The 18,205-nt window shown below is 38.5% G+C and overlaps 1 protein-coding gene across 2 annotated transcripts in view; it reads left to right on the top strand.

Annotated features, from left to right (window-relative positions):
* The first annotated feature begins 14,849 nt into the window (after window positions 1–14,849).
* Ctdspl2 (CTD small phosphatase like 2) overlaps window positions 14,850–18,205 on the top strand; it is a 74,928-nt gene continuing 71,572 nt past the window's right edge. The window contains exon 1 of one of the 2 annotated variants that reach the window (XM_010624864.3): window positions 14,850–15,226. The gene's annotated coding sequence lies outside the window, so the exon portion shown is untranslated. The other variant, XM_010624865.3, reaches the window with a different exon arrangement.

The raw sequence follows: 18,205 nt of genomic DNA, 5'->3' as shown, positions 1-18,205 counted from the left end.
ATCACTGTCCTAGTGCTGGGTTGAACTCTCCTAGGTTCTATTGCAGGTTCCAGCTGTCTTTCCCTTGAAGTTAGACGAGGTTTTTTGGAGGAGTTTTTTGGATCTTCTATGTAGAGTATCACATCATCAGTAAATAATGACAGTTTAACTTCATCCTGTCCTATCTTTATTGCTTTTATTTCTTTCTCTTGTCTAACTCCTGTGGCTAATGTTTCCAGAACTATATTGAACAGAAGTGGTGATAGTGTACATCCTTGTCTTGCCCCTGAGTTTAGCATAAAAGTTTTCAGTCTTTGACCATTTATTATGATGTTGGCTATTGGTTTTTCATAAATAGCATTTATCAAATTGAGATAAAGACAATCAATTCCAATATTCTGTAGGGTTTTTATCATTAATGAATGTTGGATTTTGTCAATGCTTTTTCTGCATTTATTATTGAGATAATCATATGGTTTTTGTCCTTGGCTCTGTTAATATAATGTATTTATTTATTGATTTATATATGTTGAACCATCCTTGCATTTCTGGGAGAAGTCCTACTTGGTCAGGGTGTATGATCTTCTTGATGACCCTCTGTATTCTGTTTGCCTGTATCTTATTGAGGATTTTGCATCGATGTTCATTAAGGTGATTGGCCTGTAGTTCTCTTTTTTGGTTGGGTCTTTGATTTTAGAATCAAAGTAACTTCAACCAATGAATTTGGATGTATCGCTTTCATTTCAATTTCACTGAAAAATTGAAAGAGTAGTAGCAATAGTTCTTCTCTAAATGTCTTGTAAAATTCAGCAGTGAAGCCATCAGGACCTGGGGGTTTTTTTGTTTGTAAATTTTTAATTACATTTTCAATTTCACTTATTGTAATTGTGTTGTTTAGAATTTCTATATCTTCTTCGTTCAGTTTTGGTAATTCATATGTATCTAGGAATCTGTCCTTTTCTTCTGTGTTTTCTATTTTATTACAGTACAGGTTCTCAAAGTAGGAGGTATTGCTGATCATCTGGATTTCTGCTAGATCTGTTGTGATTTCACCTTTTTCATTCCTCATTGCATGGATATGAGCCTTTTCTTTCCTTTTTTTGATAAGATTGGCTAAGGCTTTATTGATTTTATTTATTCTTTCAAAAAACCAACTCTTCAATTTGTTGATAAGGGTTTCTCACTTTTGTTTGTTCTTTTGAAGAACCAACTCTTTGATTCATTGATTTTTTTGTATTGTTTTCTTAGTCTCCATTGAATTAATTTCTGCTCTGATCTTTATAATTTCCTCACTCCCTTGTACAAGCTTTGGGTTTGTTTTGCTCTTCTTTTTGTGGGAGCTTGAGGTTCAGCATTAGGTTGTTTATTTGAGCTTGCTCTGTTTTCCTAGTGTGGGCACTTACTGCTATGAATTTCCCTCATAGAACTACTTTCATTTTGCCCCATAGATTCCTGTATGTTGTTTTGGCATTATCATTTAATTGTAGAAACTGTCTAATTTCTTCTTTAATTTCCTCTGTGGCCCATTGTTGTTCAGGAGAGCATTATTCAATTTCCATGTGTTTGTGAAGTTCTTGCCGTTTCTTATGCTATTGATCTCCAGTTTAATTGCACTATGGTCTGATAATATACAGGGGATAATTTTGATTTCTTTGCATTTACTTAAGTGTGTCCTGTGAGGTAGCATGTGGTCTATTTTGGAGAATTCCCCATGTGCAGCTGAAAAGAATGCATCTGCTGATTTTGTGGGGTGGAACACTCTGTAGATGTGTATTAAATCCAATTGTTCAAAACCTTAGTTCAGTTCTAGTAGTTCTTGGACAACATATTTATTAACCATGTCATTGCCAGATCAGGCCTGACAAAAATCATGAATAATTCAATAACAGGCAAGAAAATTGAGGCAGTAATAATAATAATAATAATAATAATAATAATAATATAAATAAACTACCTTCTAAGAAGAGTTCAGGGCTAGGCATGCTTACTGCTGAATTGTACAAGACCTTCAAGGTGGATCGAACATCAGTACTTCTCAAATTTTAATGAAATTGAAAGGAAAGAAGTACTCCAAAAATCACTCTTGGAAACTAGCATTACCCCAATTCCAAAACCAAAACCGAACACAATCAAAAGGAGAACTGTAGTCCAATCTTTTTAATAAACACAGCCTCAAAGCTCTTCAAGAAGATACTTGCAAATATTATATAATAAATCATCAAAATATAATACACAGGCTTTATCCCAAGAGTGGCAGAATAGTTCAAGATTTGTAAATCAATGAATGTAATACATCACATAAACAGAAGCAAGGACAAAAATTACATGACACAGACAAAGCCTTTGACAAAACCCAATATCCAAATCTATATGTTCCTTTGAATCTACCCATTTCATCAAAATCTCAACAGACACAAAGTTTTGACAAAATACAACATCCATTCATGATTAAACCCCTGAAGAAAATAGATATAGAAGGAACTGATCTCAATCTGATAAAAGCTATTTGTGATAAAACCTATTGTTCATGTTATATTGAATGAGGAAAGACAAAGCTTTCCCTCTAAAATTATGAACAAGACAATGACATCCAATATCACCACTCCAGTTTGATATAGTACTGGCAACATTAGCCAGAGCAATCAGACTAAAGTTAGAAATAAAAAGGATGCGTATAGGAAAGAAAGAGGTCAAATTATCATTACTTGCAAATGACATGATCCTTTACATAGAAGATCCAAGAGCAAAAGCAATCCTGGGTAAAAGGAGCAAAGCAGGAGACATCACAATTTCTGATTTTAAGTTTTATTATAACACTGCAGTGATAAAAACAACATCGTGATGGCACAAAAATGTACATGTGGATCATTCAACAGACTAGGGAATGCAGAAACCATTCAAGGCACATTGAACTATCTTATCTTTGACAAAGGAACCAAAAACATACACTGGAGGAAAGGTAACCTCTTTTAAGAAGTGGTGCTGGGAAAACTGGCTGTCCCCATTCAGAAGGCTGATTTAGATATGTATATCTCACTCATCATGTAATAAACTAAAATTAAAATGAATCAAATATCTAAATGTTAAAACAAACAATCTGCTGGTGGATAAAACAGGTAAAAATCTTGAAGCTATAGGTATAGTTAATGACTTCCTGTACAAAATCCCAATAGCAAAGAAATAATATCAAGAATCAACAAGTGGGGTCATATCAAATTTTAAAACTTCTGCATAGCAAGGGAAAAAATCAACTTAAGTGTCTCTCAGAAGAGTAATATCTAGAATACAAAATGAACTAAACCCTCTCCCAAGTTAAAGACCCAATAAAAAATGTGCAAGTGAAATGTACTTCTCAGAAGTACAAATGGCTAATAGGTGCATGCAAAAATATTCGACCATTATAGAAATATAAATAAATGCAACACTGAGAGTCCATGTTACTCCAGAAAGAATGACTCTCATCAAGAAATCAAATAGGCCAGGGTTGTAGTTCCGTGGCACAGCACCTGCCTGGTAAGTACAAGGCCCTGAGTTCAATTTCTGGTACCCCCTCCAAATCAAATAATAACAAGTGCTGGTGTGATTGTGGAACCCTTCTTACATTGTCATTGGGAATGTAAACTAGTATAACCACTATGGAAATCAGTATGGAGATTGTTTACAAAACTAAAACTAAAATTTTCATTCAACCCATTTATTTCCTGAAGTGTTTTCTGAAAAGAGCTGGACAACATATTGCAGTGATAAAGATATATTCATTTTTATGGCTTGTATCTAGATACCGTACCCCCAAAGCAGTCATAGGTGGAGCTTTTTGGAGGTGGCTGGATCTAGAGTGTGTGCCATTGGGATCAAGGATGTGATGCTGGGGTTGATTCATGGTGTGATGCTAGGATTAAGACTGCCCTACTTGGGGTATGAGTGCTATCCACCCTCAGGGACAGTAGCCTGGACAAGATAAGGGACAAAAAGAGGGTCATCATTTGTCCCTTGCTTGCTGACTTCTGTCTGCCCTGTTTTGACATGGACTGTTTATCCTCTGTGATGCCCCTATGCCATGCTCCCCTGCCTTGGTACCAGCTGACTGTGGACTGAAATCTCTATGAACCATGAACCAAATAAACCTTTCCTCTTCCAACTTTGGGTTGCAGGTATTTTGTCTCAGCAATGAGAAAAGTAACTAAAACATCCATGTTTATAGTAGCACAACTCATAATAGCTAAATCTTGGAAGTGACCTAAATCTATCAACAGATGAATGGATAGATAAAATGTAGTATTTATACATGATAGAGGAAAAAAGGGTAAACTAGTCATTTGTAGGAAAATGGATGTACTTTGAGATCATAATGTTAAATGAAATAAATCAAACACACAAGTTTAAATATCATATTGTTTTTCTTATATGAGAAACCCAAAATATAAATGAAGAGCAAAGTGAAAGACAGATAGTAAGAAATAGGGAGATAGATCTTTTGCAAATGAAAGGGGGAAGACTTGGGAGGAGGAGAGAGGGCGTAAATGGAAGGGGATGAAAAAAGAATTAAAATATGTTATGTGCATTTACTAACTCCCAGTGTGGCATACAATCATTTGCTCAGCAGAATGATTTGAATGACTTGAGTCACAGGATGAGGGGATCCAAAGAATCCAGTTGTTGTAGTAAAGTACTATCAGGCTTTGTGTTTACTTCCTGACAGACTGCATTTTATCATGAAATCAAAAGAAAAAGAAGATAAAATAAAAGTAAAAAGAAGATCCTGTGTTTCATTTATGATGTTTGAATTCTGAAAGGACCTGTATAGTGAAGGCAGCATCCAAATAAGGAGTTTCAAGCCAATTTGTTGGGTAAATGACCTGATCACCCATTAGTTATCAAGGGATGCCAGATTGCCTGGTTGAGGAGATGAAAGAATAGTATACAGAGAACAAGGAATAAAGAATAACAAATGATAGTTTATTATTTGTGGGGCTGGGAATTGATCTTAGCTCTATCCTGGCTAAGACCAAGATCTCTGAATTACTCAGTATTTATGATTCTATGACATAGTAAGGGGGGCATAAAGGCAGATGTGGGGAATAGCAGAACTAATGCACTGATGAGCCAGGCTGTAAAAGGGGAGCAACTATGGATACCTGTGCAGCACAGGTCACAGTTAGCAATCTCCCTGTGCTATCTTACAGGTCATAGCTAACAAGCCATCTGCAGTATCTTAGCTAACTTTTGATCTTAGAGAATGGCTGCACAGTCATAAATCCTCAGCCAGAATGTTTTCTTGCTATTAGAGGTGCCACAATCTCATTGATCATTGACATCTTAGTTGTGACCAATGGCATAGGGAAGTCTGTCTCTGTACCCCAGCCAAAGGCTCATAAATGAGCAAGTGACATTTGATCTTAGCCAAAAGGCCGAGAAGCAATAATAAACAAGCAAGTCATATTTGGGCCTTCAAATGACTCATAATTTTAATCAGTAGCCTAACTCATAAGCCAAATCAATAATATCTAACGTTTGCTCAGTGCACTTTCAAGCTGGTCTCCTGCACCAACTGAATGTCAGATTTTCGTTTATTTATTTATTTTCCTCATTGAGTTTATTGGTACATTTTAGGTACACAGTACAGTTACATTCATTATTGGGATCTTGTACCTTTACATGACAGGTATTGGTTCTCATTTTTTCCCCTTGTCCCTACCCTCCCTTCACCCCTCCTCCCCTCCTCCTTTACAAACACTTCATTTCCATTTTTTCATTTTTTCAGAATGTCAGATTTTTAAATAACTTTTGCTGAAAAGTTTTCCCCAATATCTATTAATCACAAAGAAACATAAACTATGAACTTACAGCTCAGAAAATAAAAACTCTAGAAGCTGGGTTGGGGATTTATTTAGCTCAGTGGTGCTGCTGCCTGCCTCACAAGCACAAGGACCCAATTTCAATCTCCCAGTCAAAAAAAAAAAAAAGAAGGTAGTGACATTACTATGACCAAGATATTTAGTGAACATGTGAATTATGAGTTTGGGAGCAACAGGAAATGGCCTTTCAAATCATATTCCAGACTACAAAAAAAAAAAAATTCTCTTCAGGTAGTAGAACCATGGCACTTTGAGTTGTCCTTGGTGGCTTTGGGTGTCTTTGCCTGACCTTTGTGTGTGCTCCTGCTTGTGCTTTTCAGTGGTCATGGCCATCGCCAGCCCTGTAATCATTTCTTCCAGTTTGTTCTGCTGAGTTTCCATTTCCATGGCTGATCCTGCTAGAGCTATCCCAATACCGGTAGTGAACATCACTACTTTGGAGTCACGGTAGACATCCTGTTACTAAAACAAAACTTAATGTTCCATCACGTGAGCAGCAAATGTGTGTTCCCCACTGGATTTTAGGTCTGCTTTGTAAATTCCTTTATTATCAGTCCTGTAATCTCCACCTTGATTTCCGGGAAGTTGCCCTCTGCCACCTCGAAGAAGAGGACTGTCTTTGTAACTGAAGAGGAAAATTTTTCAGCCTGCTCCTGAGTGCTGACCAAATGGCCTGAGGCCCTGGCCAAGACAGAGGCCAGGAGCACCAACAGCTCCACAGCTTCCCTGTTACTGAAGTGGGGCAGAAGCTACTCTTACAGTGGTATGACAGCTATAGTTTTTTTTCCCTCAGCTTATTTTCAGGATTTATTATATTCTAGGCAATGATGAATGTTTAGAAAAAGGAATATTGATGTAGCTGCTATTTTAGATAGGCTCATCAGGAAATGCTTTTCTGAATAGGTGATATGAAGACATACAGTATAAATATCATGCCCACGCCTGTGATCCCAGCACTCTGGAGGCTGAGGCAGGAGGGTCGCTGTGAGTTTGAGACCAGCCTGGGCTACATAGTGAGTTCCAGGTCAGTCTCAACCACATAGTGAGACCCTGTCTCAAAAAAACCAAAGAAGTGAATATCATGAGCAGCACTGTCCAATAGAAATATGATACATCACCTACATAGTTTTAAATTTTTGAGTAAATAAAAAATGTTGATAGTTTATTCAATCAATATACCCCAAATGTTAACATTTTAGTGTGTAATCAATATAGGCTACTACTTAAATACTTCATATTCTTATGTATTAAACCTGAAATTTAGTGTATTTTACATTTGTAGCACCTTTCAATTTGGTCACTAAATTTTCACTGGAAATATTTATAAAATATTTAGAACCCACAAAGTATATCATTAAGTAGATCCACATACTCATTACACAAATTTGAGATTAGCAAGATTCTGTCTCAAAAAGGCAAAAAAGGGCTAGGAATGTTGCTCCCCAGCTTTAATCCTGAACACCGCAAAATAATAAAAATAAAAATAGCAATTAATAATAATAATAATCTGTTGCTGTGTTGAAAAGATTGAAGGGATTCAAGGGTAAAGTAGGAAAACTTTACTCTGTTAGTATTCCAGATAAGAGATGATCATTGCTGAATGAAGAATGTAGCTGAGGTGACAAGAAATGTTTGGATCCAGTATGTAAAATAAATTCCTCAGTAGCTCTAAGGGATTGGTTCCAACACTGGAGCTGAGGAAGTCACTCCCTTCCATCTGTTTAATTTTAAACATCAGCTGGGCTTGGTGGTACAGTCCTATAATCCCAGTACTTGGGAGGCAGGAGAATCGCCATGAGTTCAACACCAACCTAATCCACACAGCCAGACCCTGTCTTTAAAAAAAAAAAAGTTTCTTTAAGACATCATCCCAGGGCTATTTCTCCTTCCATTGTCCTAAGAGAGGTAGAGAATCACATAAAACCCAGGTTTTTTTAAAAAACAAAAAACCTAGGTAATCTCTGGTGCTCTAGGCTCTAGTCAAAAGCACAAGACAGCGAATCTCCTAGCCTGAACTTCATTCGCTTTTACCCTACATTTCTTGCATGCAGTTAAGATCAGAGTGAGTTCTGGGATAGGTATGTGTTGAGAGCTCCTGAGATAACACACAACTCTGTCAATCATTTCTTTTTTTCATTGTTTATTGGTACATTTAAAGCAAACAATACAGTTACATTTATCATTGGGATTTTGTACCTTTACATGATATATCTTGGTTCTTGTTTTTTCCCCATACCCCCTCCCCTCCTTTTACCCCCTTCGCCATTGCCTATTTACAAAGACTTTGTTTCCATTTTTTCATATTTTTCCCTTATTTCCTTTCCCCTCTCCTTCCCACTTCCCCTTTGGCCATTTTCTTTCTATTTCACCCTATCAATTATACCATTTGAACCTTATTTACACTTTTAGTTTTTTACACCAGAGAAACTATTCGGTATTTACTAGTGTGTCCCATTTATTTCACTTAAGAGTATAGCCTCAATATGCATCCATTTAGCTATAAATCTTTCTAGTTTCTCATTGTTTATGGCTGAGTAGTACTCCATTTTATAGAAAAACTATATCCTTATCTAGTCTCAAGTTGATGGGCATTTGGGTTGTTTCCAAGTTTTAGCTATTATGAACTGTGCAGCTATAAACAGGGGTGCACATATATATCATTGTGGTATGGTTATTTTAATTCGTTTGGAAAGATACCCAACAAAGGGATAGCTGGGTCAAATGTAACCTCTAATCCTAGTTGTTTGAGGTATCTCCATATTGATTTCCACAGTGGTTGCACCAGTCTGCACCCCCACCAACAATCGAGAAGGGTTCCTTTCTCTCCACAGCCCTGCCAGCATTTGTTTTTGGTTGATTTCTTGATAGCAGCCATTCTTTCTGGGGTAAGGTGAAATCTCAATGTTGTTTTCATCTGCATCTCTTGAATGATATTATAAAGTTTTTGCAGTGCAAGAGAAATCATCAACAGAGCTAAGAGAGGACCCACAATGTGGGAAAAAATTTTTACCAGCTACTCCTCAGACAAAGGACTATTATCTAGAATTATAAATAACTCAAAAAAAAATCAGACCCCTCAACAAATACAAAGATTTCATTCAAAAATGGGCATCTGAAATGAACAGACATTTCTCAGACAAAGAAGTAAAAGCAGCAAATAAATATATGAAAAAATGTTCAACATCATTGGTCATTTGAGAGATGCAGATGAAACCATTCTTGTTAATCATACCTAGACCCTGAGGGGAAGCAGCTGGGCTGAGTTGCATATCCTTTAAATTTCAAAAGTCTGATTTATCTGGGGGCTGCTGTGTGTTGTGTTCTTTTTGCAATGCTTTTGCTTTCCTGTCACCCTGGCACCACTTTTCTGTTTGTGCAGTATCTTTGTTGGCATTCGCGGTGGTAATCCCAGCATTTGCAGGAGGATCACTGCAAGTTCAACACCAGCCATGGCTATATAGTGAGTTCAAGGTCAGCCTGATCTAGATAGCATGACCCTGGCTCAAGAAACCAAAACCAAACAAACAAAACAGATAAGTATAGCTGCTTTCCTTTTGCATTTAGTTGTATGCTTGCAACACATTGGTTGTTGTATACAAGAGCCTGGATTATACCTGCTGAATTCATCATGCAGTAACAATATGGCATACTATTTGCATATAATTCATTTACTTCTGTATACTTGATTTCTCATTGTTTTTTCTTGTTTGCATTACTGGGGATTGGACCTACATTCTTTGCACTGAACTATTTTCTCAGCCTTTTTAAATTTCTGTTTGTGAGACAGGGTTTCACTAAATCACTAAATTGCCCTGGATAGGTTTGAATTTGTAATTCTCCTGTCTCAGCCTCCTCAGTAGGTAGAATTACAGAAGTGCCTGGTTTTAATTTTATTTTTTTGAGACAGGCTCTTACTGTGTTACCCAGGCTATTTTGGGATTTTGCTTTATGTGACTGGATCTTGCTATGTAGTCCAGGCCAGCCTTGAATTCACTATGTAGCCCAAGCTGGCCTTTATTTCACCATCCTCCTGCATGACAAGTGCTGGAATTACAGGTGTGTGCCACCCTGCCTTGCACTACTCAGACTGCTCTTGAACTCATAGGCCCAAGTGATTCTCCCACCTCAATCCGTTGAACAGCTGGGACCAGAGGCATACACCACGTCAGCTCTCCCTTATACTTTTAAGTATTTCTAGATTACTCATAATAGTTGATACACTGTAAAATGCTATGCAAGTTGTTGTGATACAGTGCTGTATTGTTTAGGGAACAAGGGCAATAAAAAGCCTGTACTAAGTTCAATATTAACATAGCTGTTTTGTGTATGTATATGTGGTACTGTGAATTGAACCCAGGATCTTCACACTGAGCTATATCCCCAACCTTTTATTTTTTTATTTTGAGACAGGCTTTTGTTAAATTGTTAAATTGCCCAGGCTGGGCTTGAACTCGCAATTCTACTGCTTCTGCTTTCCTGAGTGCTGGTATGAGCCACCACATTTGACTCATACTTTAAAATTTTTCTTTAATTTTAAATGGCAAATAACAAATGTACATGCTCATGGAGTACAAGGTGATGTTTTGATTATTTCAAAGGAGGTAACATATCTATCACCGTACAAACTTATTTTTTCAGGTGTGGTGGTGCAGACCTGTAATCCCAGTACTTGGTAGGCTGGGGGAGGAGAGTTTGAGGCCAGCTTAAACTATATAGGTAGACCCTATCTCAAAAAACAAACTTATTCTTTCCATGATAAAACTTAAGAGCTGTTATTGTAGCAATTTTGAAATATGTGATACATATGTGACACATAGCATGGTTATCATGCTATGTAATAGATCTAAAAAACTTAATGTCTTAGCTACTTTTCTTGTTGCAGAGATAAAATAGCCCATACTCAAAGTCAAAGGAGGAAAGGTTTATTTAGCTCACAGTTTGTAGAGATCCATCACCTTGTCCCCTTCTATCCATCCTTTATTAGTTCCTGTGTTTGTACTTTGCCTCACTCAAATGATACTGTACAGAATTTAAGCTTGTGTGTCTGGTTTATTTCACTTAACATTATATTTTCTAGATGCATCCATTTTCCTACAAAAATCTCAAATCTTTTTTTTTTTTTTTTTTTTTTTTTTTTCATTTTTTTTTTTTTTTTTTTTGATACCAGGGATTGAACTCATGACCTTGTACTTGCAAGGTAGGAGAGGTGCCATAGAGCTAAATCCCTGGCCCTCAAATCTGTCATTCTTTAAAGAATTTCATTATATATAGATACCACATTTTCTTTAATCATTTGATGATGGTATACAGGCTGTGTCCAGGATTTAGTTATTAAAAATTGTGCTTCTATAAACATTGGTATGCATGTACTACTATAGCATGATGTCTTAAGCTCTTTGAGGAAGATATCTAGCAGGGGAATTGCTGTCATAGATTTTTTTTAATGATTGAATCTATTGGATATGGAATGTGAAGATATGTAAGGCTTGAATATATTCTGAAAGTTTATTAGACTTTCCAATAGACTGGATGTGGAATATGGAATAATGGCACTTATTAAGGTGAACACTGAGGGAGAAGCAGGTTTGAGAGAAAATTATTCAGTCTTAACTATGTGAAGTTTTAGATGGCCATTGCCATCAAGTAATTGCAATAATAGAGAAAAATTGTGGTTCTGATATTTTAATATTGAATATTAATATTGCTTTAGTAACAATAACAATGATAAAGCCATATACACCATGGAAATGGAACTAGTATTAATATAACTATGAGTTGTTAAGTACACATACCTATGTTTCAAGTAAAAGGTTAAGTATATTGCATAATGTTTTGGATTTCATAATTTTTGGATTTTGTAATGTTTACATGTGCATAGTGAGGTGTCTTAGAAACCCCAGTCTAAAAACTGCAACTCATTTATGTTTCATATATACTTTATATTCACATCTGGAAGGTAATTTTATGTAGTTTTCTGTGCATATGCATTTTGATTGTGTTCTTGCTCATATCAACATGAGGTCAGGTATGGAATTTTCTACCTTTGCTGTCACGTGGCACTCAAAAAGTTTTGGATTTTGAGCCATTCTGGTGGTGCATGCCTGTAATCCCAGCACTTGGGAGGGTTAGGAAGGGCGATTGCCAAGAGTTCGAGGCCAGCATGAACTACATAGCAAGACCACTCACAAATTAAAATTTAAAAAATGTTTTGGATTTTGGAACATTTCATATTTTGGAATTTTGGATTAGGGATGCTTAACCTGTATCTGGAATAAAGGACCTAATGAAAGACTATTGAAGATCTGAGATATTCCTATTATATTACTTTGTGAACATTCCTATCTCAGTAATGGTTACATATAACAATAGTTGAGTAGTTTAAAAAGTCACATGCCAAAAAAAAAGTCACATGCCACTAGTTTTTTCATTACATATTTTCCTGCGACTTGTTTTGCATTTAAATATACCTCATACTTTCAATTCAGTTTTTAAACTTTGTCTAAAATCTTGGATAGGATTGTTACTGACAATGATATTAACAACAATCACTTAAGAAGCTAGGAAAACATCCTCTTAGATGCTTTAATAAATAATTTCATAGGAGCGCCATAATAATTCACTTAGATAATGCAGAGGCTGTTTGGTGGTGCATACTATATATAATCTCAGGATTTGGGAGGCTGAAGCAAGAGGATTCCAAACTGTAGCCCAGCCCAGACAATTTAGTGGCTTAGTGAGATTCTGTCTCACGATAAAATATAAAAAGGGTTGGGGAGCCAGGCGTGGTGGCTCACGCCTGTAATCCCAGCACTTGGGAGGCTGAGGCAGGAGGATCGCTGTGAGTTTGAGACCAGCCTGGGCTACATAGTGAGTTCCAGGTCAGTCTGAACTACATAGTGAGACCTTGTCTCAAAAAAAAAAAAAAAAGGTTGGGGGTCAGGCATGGTGGCATACACTGTAATCCCAACACTTGGAGGGAGGCTGAGGCAGAAGGATTGCTGTGAGTTTGAGGCCAGGCTGTGCCATGTATTGAGTTCAAGCCCAGCCTGAACTATAGTAGTGAGACCCTGTCTCGAAAACAAACAAAAAACGAAGAAAAGGGTTCGGGATGTAGTTCAGCGTGAAGGCCCTGCATTGAATCCCCAGCTAGGGTGGAGAACAGAAGGCTGTGGATATGGTATCTAAGGTGAAAAATAAAAATAAAAGTTATTATTTTTGGGAAATGGTGTTAAATGTCAAATAATTTGCAAAGTATATAAACTTATTAGTAGCAGCCTTTCTAAACAAACATAATAATGATAGTAGCATTTGTTAGAAGGGATGGAATAATGAGCAGAATGGGAACTTGTATCCCAAATGTATTTCCTTTATTTTGGTTTGAGACAGGGTCTTGCTATGTAGTTCGGTATGGCCTTGAACTCACTATGTAGCCCAGGCTGGCTTCAAACTTGCTGCAATCCTGTTTTAGCCTCCCAGGTGCTGGAATTACAGGCATGGGCCACCACACCTAGTTCCAACTGTTTCTTGCTAGCTGAGTGAGATTGCTTTGATTTTTTGAAGATTCATCTTCCAATTAGCCTTTTTATTTTTAATTTTTATTAGTATATGTTTACAGCTTTCACATGGATGAACCATTCTGACTTTAAAAATACACATTAAAGACTATCACACATTTTTGAAGGAGGCATTCATATCTTTTTTTCAATTTTTATTTTTTGTATTAGTATGTTTGCAGTATATAATGATTACATTCATCATAGGGGTTAGGTACACTGTAATTCTTTATATGTCTCCTGTTAGCCTTTCAGAAATCTTTTATGGACCTTACTAGTTCTATGCGATGTATACTGTCAGCTCTCAATGTTGCCTTCGAAGCATTTTTGTACTGGGAAGATTTAGTGTGCAAATGGATTCTGAGCTCTGACAAGACCTGTAGTACATAAGTAGTACCTGTAGCCCACCTGCTTCACATTTTGATATAGAAACCATCATATTCGCAGGGGTGTTATATAGGCTAATCTCTGTCAGCTTCATCTAGCACTGCCCACCTCCCAGTCCAATCCTCTTTTCCTGGCTCTTACAACCACTTCCCTAATAGCTCAATTCAAGCTGTCCGTGGATGTTTAGACACTTGTAACTCTAACTCCCGTTTCACGTGGATGCAATCTTACCAGACTTCTCAGAGCCCCCGGCAAGCACTCTGGCGTGCTCCTAGGACGCCGGTCATTCTACTCCTTGTGGTCACCTTATTACATTGCATTTAAAATATGTTCACCTGTCTGCCTTCCATAGACTTAATTCTGGGAAGGAAGTGTCCCCGTATGCCTTGTTCAGTTGTATTCCTCACCACTAGCATTTTTTTGCTTGATCAAAAATGACACTGGCCTTAGTTTTGGCCCAAAGACAATGCTTCCCTACAACGAGGCTCCCTCCCCCCACCAAAGCTGATACGTTTTCGCTGTTGGAGCAGGACCTCCTTGGAGGCAGACTTTCAGGTGGGAGCCCGTCTGTCTCAACGCTGGAGTCCTCAGCCTGCAGAACCACCGCCGACATCGCGCGCAACCGAAGGGCAAGGATTTGTATGACTGACACAGGAGCCAGCGCTCTGCTCTCTAAGCAGTGAGCTGCGGAGAGGACCCTTGGGGACTACTGGGGTCCCAGGAAAGGTGCCAGGCCCGCTTTGTTCGTCTGGGAAGCGCTCTGAACACTCCGCCTCCTCGGGAGAGCTAGGCCGTCAGCCCCGCCCCGTCCACCTCAGCCCCCACCCACCTGGTTTGCCCGCAGTTACTCAACGTCACCGCCCAGGCAGACAAGTTCCTAAGCCCCGCCTCTGGGGCAAGGGCATGCTCCCCCTCCCGCCTCGGCTCTCAGCAGTTCCGTTAATAGCGAGAAAAAAAAATCCTCCTTTGCGTCCCCGCCTCTCCAATCCTAACGCTCTACTCCCTACTCCCCAGGCGACCACTACATAGCTGGCTACGGAGGCCCCTAAAGTACAAATATCCCCCAGGCCCTGGCGTACGCTGCTAGGGTTTGTCTTTTCTTGCTCCACCCAGTTCTAAGGCGTTCTTTTCTTTTTTTTTTTTTCCGGTTAGGAATCCGGACTGGAGACCAGGTGCCCCCACCCCGCCCTCTTGGGCCGCCGGCATTCCTTCCCTCCCGCCTTGCTGGATGGTGGCGGGAGGGGGAGGAGGAAGTCAGGGCGCCTGCGCAGGGAGGCCGCTTTCCATCCGGGTCCCTGTCTGTGCGGTGCAGCAGGTCGGTAGGCGGGAAATGGCGACTGGCTGAAGGAACTGGTTCTGTTACTGCTGCGGGCTAAGCGGGAAGGACACCCCACATTGCGCAGTCGGGACCATAGCCGGAGCCCGAGGATACTTCTCTGTCGTCATAGTGAGGTAATCCCGTTCGTTCAGACGTTGCCGTTGCCGCCAACCTTAGTCCTCCTCTTCCAGGGCCGTCTGCCGAATCTCCTCCCGCTCTCCGCCGGTCCTCAGCGGTTCCAGCGCGCTGGTAGGCATGCACTGTTTGGCGCGGCGTCTGTCCACTCCGTGGAACCGCTCTTCTCTGGACTTTTCCCTGGGAACGGAATGGGTGCTCGCTTCCCGCCAGCTTCAGCGCTTGGGCTGAGGCCTGTGTTGTGATTTCTGGGGTTAGATTTCACTTTGCTACCCACCCCCACCCCGATCTCCCGTTCCTGGTCTCCAACCTGGTGGGTCCCTCCGGTGTCTGTAAGTTAGAAGATCACTTTTTCGGACCCCCTTGGCCCATCTGCTGTCTGCGGTATTTCTGTTAGGGTGTTTTTAGGGAGGCGTTGCTGTTTAAGTTCTATAAGTATCTTTTGAGAATCTGGAAGACGGGATTTCACTAAGTTGTGTTCGCTTTCTGTACTGTTAAATGTTGAGTTGACATTGTTACTTTTTCAAATCAAAAGTGCTAGTAAAGAACAGTTCATGTGGGAGGCCTCTGATTTCCATAGTGGTCAGTTAAGGGTGAATCTTATTAAACTTAATATTGTTTTCTTTGAGTATTAAATGTCTGTATGAGTGTTTACTTTTGTATTCTTGACCAGAAGTCTGTGGCATATAATTGCATAAATAAATCATGTTTGTTTACTTCTCTCCCTAGTGGTAGCTGAATGTGTAAATGATGTTAAGCACTTTAGAGCACTTTAGGGATGCCTAAAGAGATACTTCTAATAAACTTTCCTAAGAAGCTGAAATGAAATGAAGTGTAGTTAGATGTTCCTTCAAGGCAGGGATTTATCTTTCTGATGATAATAAAGAAATACCAAGATTACTCCTCTACCTAGGTATACAAATTAGTGATTTGAAACGATAGATTTATCTACATAATTTTCAGATTGCAATCGCTTAATGTTCCGCCAGACCATCCATTGCAAAGTTTTACATTTTTGTTTAGTGGTCCATCTGTTATCCTTACAAAAGCAGAGAAATGGCAAGTTAAAGCTAGTTTTACTCATCCTTTTTTTTTGTTCATGTAAGCACTCTCGGTGTTTTTCTGAACTTTTTGAACATGTTGAATTTAGGGTCTTTGTAGTTTTTTTTTTCCTCTCCTGTAATTACGGCTAAAGAATGGCTCATATTACATATCAGTTATTTATAACTCTAAAGCTGTCAGCTCTGTAGGTTCACTTTAGAGAACTTCATTATTGTTACCAAGATATTAGCATTAAATTTCACAAATAGGAATACACAAACATCATTATAATTTTCATCTGGTAGACTTTGTCAAGGTCATAATGTCAAGGCAAAATTTATCTTTTATATGAAACAGCCTTTTACATTTGAGTTGAGCTAGTTGAATGGGGGTTGGAAAGTGGAAGTGTGGGCGTTTTGGATACTTTTGAGTCAATTTGTCCAAAAAACGGGGCCAAATACATAATTTAAAGGGATCTAAAATTTATTGTTCTAGTGTAGGCTTTGTCTGTATATTAATGATCTTTTGAGTAGTTTTTGGTGAAATTTGGTGCACAGATAGCTGAGTTAGCATTCTGGACTACACCTTGAAGAATTCTCCCAAATAGAGCCAGGCATGGTGGTCCATACCTGTCATCCCAGCATATCAGAGGCTATAGCAGGAGGTAAGAGTTGGCAATTCAAGGCCGGCCTTGAAAAAAATCTTCCAAATTGAAGCTGAGGTTGTAGCTCAGCAGTAGAATGCTTGCCTAGCATTCATGAGGGTCCGGTGTTCAATTTCCAGTACTGGGGGGGAAAAAATCCCAAACTGTTTAGTACTACATTCATTTCAGTATTTATATTCTTTTGGTACTTTTTTTTTTGTACTGGGGATTGAACTCAGGACCTTACATTTGCCAGGCAGGCGGTGGCACCACTGAGCTAAGTCCCCAGCTCCTCTTTTGGTACTCTTTTTAGCATGGTTTGAAAGTTGCAAACGCTATTAAGTGATATAGTTCTTAATTTTTATGGACTTGTAGTCACATAGAAGTTATAAATAGGGTTGCATAGAAATACCAAGTAGTATTGGTATATTTTATTTTATTATTATTATTGTTGTTGTTGTTTTTGTTTTGATACCGGGGATCGAACTCAGGACCTTGTGCTTATAAAGCAGGTAACAGCACCACTGAGCTAAATGCCCGGACTATTATTATTTTTTTGAGACAGGGTCTTGCTGGCCCTGATCTCACTCTGTAGTTCAGCATCCTTCTGCTTCAGCCTCCCAAGTGCTGGGATCACAGGCATGTGCCACCAATACCAGCAGGATTAGTACATTTTATAATATTCCATTTTATACAGTGTTTTGTGAGGATTTCATTTGAGCTAGGGAAGTTACTTTCCACTGTTAAGAAAAGATTTGGAGAATTTTTATCTTTTCCAAATTAATGTAGCTGCTTCCAAGTTTGTGATTTTGGTGAGTTGTTTTCATGAGATTATTATACAGTAGAATCCATCTACTGCTGGTTAAAGAACCTTGGATGTACTGCTCTGAAAGAACACATTTGTAACTATAGAATTAATTGCTGAATGAGGAAAATGGTGTTACATGATCTTCGCTATATGAGACTATGTTTTGAATTAATGAGATAAAGAAGTGATTTGCCAGAATTTGGGGGGGGAAATGTAATTATATTTAAAGAAAGAAATGTCTAGCCAGGCATGGTGGCCCATGCCTGTAATCCAGGAACTTGGGAAGCTGAGGCAGGAGGATCACCACAAGTTCAAGGTTAGCCTGAACTGTATAGCAAGACCTTATCTCAAAAACAAAAAAATTATGTCTGTAATTTACCAACTAATTATGAAAGCATAAAGTGGAAAAGATGCTGGTTAAAATTTATTTTTATTTTTATCTACATTTCTACTCCCTCCTTTTTTACTTTTTTTTTTTTTTTTTTT

Source organism: Fukomys damarensis, unplaced genomic scaffold, assembly GCF_012274545.1.
Source record: "Fukomys damarensis isolate Sample0158 unplaced genomic scaffold, DMR_v1.0_HiC HiC_scaffold_17, whole genome shotgun sequence".
NCBI classification, from domain to species: domain Eukaryota; kingdom Metazoa; phylum Chordata; class Mammalia; order Rodentia; family Bathyergidae; genus Fukomys; species Fukomys damarensis.
The sequence above is the reverse complement of the archived record's forward strand: the minus strand, read 5'-3'. Positions and strand labels throughout refer to the sequence as shown.